This window comes from Centroberyx affinis, unplaced genomic scaffold (assembly GCF_046629955.1).
Source record: "Centroberyx affinis isolate AG114_WGS23_722 - 3 ecotype Tasmania unplaced genomic scaffold, CSIRO-AGI_Caff_v1 ptg000677l_1, whole genome shotgun sequence".
Taxonomy (NCBI): Eukaryota; Metazoa; Chordata; class Actinopteri; order Beryciformes; family Berycidae; genus Centroberyx; species Centroberyx affinis.
In genome coordinates, this window is record NW_027279298.1 from 1 (window position 1) to 4871 (window position 4871).

Genomic DNA, 4871 nt, shown 5'->3' on the forward strand with positions numbered 1-4871 from the left:
CACACTAGCTAGTAGCTACTTGCATTTCCTTCCTTTATTATGCATATTATAAGCCTATAAAATACGTAAATGAATCATACATACATTAATTCTATCTATGTAAACAATTATAAAATGGCATAAAATATTATACATACATATTATATTACTGTCATCATAAACTTGGGTTATTGGCTCTAATTATCACGGATAAGGCTTGGCATTTATCTATTTTGCCTAGGGCAGCATACTGGCACGAACTTGCCCTTGCGTGTGTGTGTCTGTGTGTGTGTGTGTATACACGTGCATGCAATGAGTGCGTGTGTGTTAAACTAGAGAAAAGAGAGACTTTTTAATGGATTTTTTGAAAAGAATCAGTGTTATGATTTCAAAGAGCACATAGTGGTTTGGTTGAGAGCAGAGGCACAGCCAGAGGGAGAGTGACTTAACGCCGTAAATATAACCACACATTTGTCATATGACTGGAGTTCAATCTGTAGCCTCCAGCTCTTTGTCTCTCTCTTTCTCTCTATTAGGATCTAATACCATTCCCTGTAAAGGAGAGAGGAGAGGGAAAGAAACGACAGCATGTGGAGAGGAGAGGGAACAGACATAAAGGAAGAGGGGATGACTCAGGGCTCAGTAATGTGCCTATTGTGGTGCTCAGCATGCAGCTTTGAGTGTGTGTGTGTGTGTCCATGACACTCTCAGCACACATGGAGAATGTGCAAACAGTCCTCTCATGGACCAACATGTGTGTGGTGTTCCTTTGTGTTCAGTCTGGAGAACTGCTTTAGCCAGATCTATGGTCAAAAAATTACTAGATGAATATGGAAATATTTCCACCCATCTTTATTTTGTTCTCCTCTCTTCATTCAGACTTGCTTTCTCTTCTTAATTGAAGGTCCCCTTTCCTTCCCTTCCCTCTTGTTGTGAATCAGTGGGTTGTGCACTGCCCAGAGAGTGGATTGAATCCAAGGTTCCTATCGGCTTACCTGCCCAGAACCAAGCCAAGGCGAGAGAGAGAGGGAGAGAGAGAGAGGAAGAGAGAAGAGAGGAAGAGAGGGAGAGGGAGAGGAGAGAGAGAGAGAGAGAGAGAGAGAGAGAGAGAGAGGAAGAGAGGAGAGAGGAGAGAGGAGAGAGAGAGAGAGAGAGAGAGAGAGAGAGAGAGAGAGAGAGAGAGAGAGAGAGAGAGAGAGGAGAGAGAGAGAGAGAGAGAGGGAGAGAGAGAGAGAGAGAGAGAGAGAGAGAGAGAGAGAGAGAGAGAGAGAGAGGGGGAGAGAGAGAGAGAGAAGAGAGAGAGAGAGAGGGGTGGGGGGGTAGATGGAGGCAGCTCCAACTACCAACAAAGGCTGGTTCAGAGCAGCAGTGCGTGGCTCCTTTATCCCCAGACCCCTCTCTCTTGCCTGGCCACGGCTCTCATGTTACCCTCCCGTCCTCCTGGATGCTTGGAGCAGAATGAGACGCTTTGTCCCTGCGCCCCTGCTCGAGACTAAGCCTCTTCCACCTACTAACTGCACAAAAACACACGCACACACACACACACACACACACACACTTAGAATACACATTCTCAAGTGTACAGTGTAAAATACACACATTATATTCCATTCAGACTTTCATCAAAGATCTCCCACTTCTTTTCTCCTCCTCATGTCCCTTGCCACACTCCATCTTATCCATCGTCTGTGCACTACTCTATTCTGTCACTTTTCCTCTGTATTTCACTTTCTATCCTTCCATGATTTCTCTCTCTCTTTTTTCTGTCATGCGCCCTGATCTCCATGTTGCCTCATCAGTCCAAACACCAAAACACTGTCCTGCTAGACTTTACCATTTTACTATGTTCCTGGTGAGAGAGATGGAAAGACAGAATGAGTGTTTGTGTGTGCTGTATGTGTGTGAGCGTGTGCATGTGTGTGGCACAGTGTGTTCATATATTGTGTGTTTTCATGTATAGATTTGTATTCCCTTGATTTCCATGCTCGCTCTTCTCTGAAAGAGAATTTCTGTTTGTGTAGGAATAGATCCTTGTTTTTCAGATCTTACTGTTTGTTTAATGTGAACTTGTGTGTTATTATGTGATCTCTGTTCTCTCTTCTCTGTTTGCATGGTGAGCTATTGTGTTTACATGCTCAAGGGTTTGTCTTTATGTTATGCAGCATGCATGACAAATAGTGTGTTTGCATATTGTGTGTGTGTGTGTACGTGTCTGTGTGAGCCTGCAAGCTGTTTGTATGCCTTCAGGTCATGTGCCTGATGATGTTTTCCATTGTGAAGTTATTAACCATGTATGTGTGTCATGTGTGTTTGTGCAGGAGTTCATGCGGGTATGCATATCTATGTCTCCGCTGTTTTGTCTTGCCTGTGTAAATGTACATGTACGTGTGTGTGTGTGTGTGTGTGTGTGTGTGTGTGTGTGTGTGTGTGTGTGTGTGTGTGTGTGTGTGTGTGACCAGTCTTCCTACTCTCTCCTCCAGTCTCTCAGGTTTACACAGTTATCTCTGGTATGCAGAAGCTTGCAGGTCAGGAATGTAAACCTGGTTATGTCCCTGCTCTCCAGAATGAGCACACACATACACACAGACACACACACACACACACACACACACACACACAGACAGACACACACACACAACATGAGTCAGGGGAAAATCAAAATGTCCATTAGGCATGGCCTACACTAAGAACATGAAATTTGGCATTGACAGGACTGACATTACGTGTATATATATATATATATATATATATATATATGTAGGGGGGGCTGATGGTGATGGCACAGGGAAATACTGTACTGACACAAACAGGAAGGCTCTGAATTGACAGCAACAGTAACAGTAACCTCTGTATGGAGATGTGTTTATGTTGCAGCATGGGCCTGAAGTTACTATTTATGGAAAGGCAGACTAACAAATCAAAATTAAATCAAATCATTACAACTGTCAATCAACTGAATAAGATATGGTTTATTACATCAGGAGTGACATGGTATACTACGTCACCCAACTGACCTCTCCATTCGTCACGCTCTGTCTACACACTCTCTTTCTGTTGATTCATCTTCATTTTGTTTTCCTTCTTTGTGTCTGCCAAGCCTAGTCATTTGCTGACGTCATGGGTATTACATTATTCCTTTCCCTCTTGGCAAAGAGCTGTCACTCACTCCCGTGATTCAATGCATAAACAACAGATCATATTCTCTCTTTGTTTCCTTATAAACAGCGCGGCCTGTGACAGAGCCCCTACAGGTGCTGACTGGAGGGCACAGAGAGGGCAGGGATGGCAGGAATTTTTGTCATCTACTCCATCCCTCCGTCACTGTGTGACCTCATTGGGCTTAAAAATAGAACGCAGGCCAGTAATGCGTTTGTTCCATTGCTAACACTGTCGGCACAAAAGGAGAAATTCCCGTGTTGAGCCAAGTTGTTGTCATGAGCTAACGAGGGCAGATCGTTTGACGTCTTTACATACCCGTCGCCACAGCAACGGCTCATTAAACACCTCATCACTGTCAGAGAGGTGGGGTGGTTCTTTCGGAGTCCCGTGCCTGACATGCTAAATCTTTCTGAAACAAGGACAGGAGGTGTTGTGGTCCTGCTATTAGGGTTGGTTCTAGTGGAGAAGGGTTGGACACAGGAACACATACATATGCACACACACACACACTTACACACACACTGTAAGGCGCATCTAAACCCATCATTGTGGTCCTTGAGAATGTATGCGTGTGTGTATGACTGTGTGTGTGTGTGTGTGTGAGTGTACGTGTGTGCATGTGTGCAGGAGAGTGTATGTTTAGTTACACAGTAAGACATGGATGTTTAAACAATGTGTGTTGTTTGAAGGGATGCAGTGTGTTTCCTCTTGACTATAAAATGGCTGGATCAGGTTCCTGTTGTGATAACCAGCTTCTGTTACAGAAACACATAGGCTTAGAGGACCATGTACGGCTACAGAGCTCACACTGTTTACAATGCCTTGTGTGTAGTGTCATACACAGGCTTGTATTTCTGCCATGCTGATTCTCAGTTGTTGATTGTGTGTTTAAGTTGTCATCATTTGGGGTCAGACCGATCTAGTGCAGAGCTGCAGTTGTTCTAGTTCCACACTGGTTCCACACTCCTGAATTACATCCCGCCCACTTTTCAGATTTTGTCAAGTTATTCAGAGAATAATGGAAATGAAATGGCCATTCAGTCTGAATATCAGGCTAGCAGTGTTCTGTTACTACACTGTATATTTTCAAATCCAGCTCCTGACATGTTGTCATATCTCCTCTCACCAATCTATCTTCACTGTACTATTTAAAAAAAACAAACAACAACTTACGAGCTACAAAAGATGCTATTGCTCTGGCTATGTTGATATCATATGGTATACGATGCAGATTTACAAAGTACAAAGTGAATGGAGTGCCATTATTACTCCACACTTACTTCATTCTACCATGTCACAAAGATGCACATCACCTTTAATATCAGTTATTTATATACACAGATCATAAAAATGAATTTTGACCATGTCATGAGCAAAGTATGGATGGTTAGGGTTAAGTGGATCTCATACAGTGAACAATCCTGCATTGTTACGTTGACCCATAGCTTCCATGAGGGTGTTTTTATATTCCGATGACTGTGTTGTGTGTGTGTGTGTGTGTGTGTGTGTGTGTGTGACTGTGTTACCTGCCTCCCTCCCAGGGCTAACGTGAAGGGACACTTCCTCCTCAGGCCTGCATCACACCACACCTCTGAAGGGCTGTAAACTGCAAGTTCAAGGTTACGGTTCCCTCTGTCCGTGAGGTCGGGGGTAGAGGCCTCCTGTTTAGAGGAGGGTAGATATAGTCCTTTCTGTGTTAGCTTATGGAGACCGTTGCCCCTTGATTGCGTAGT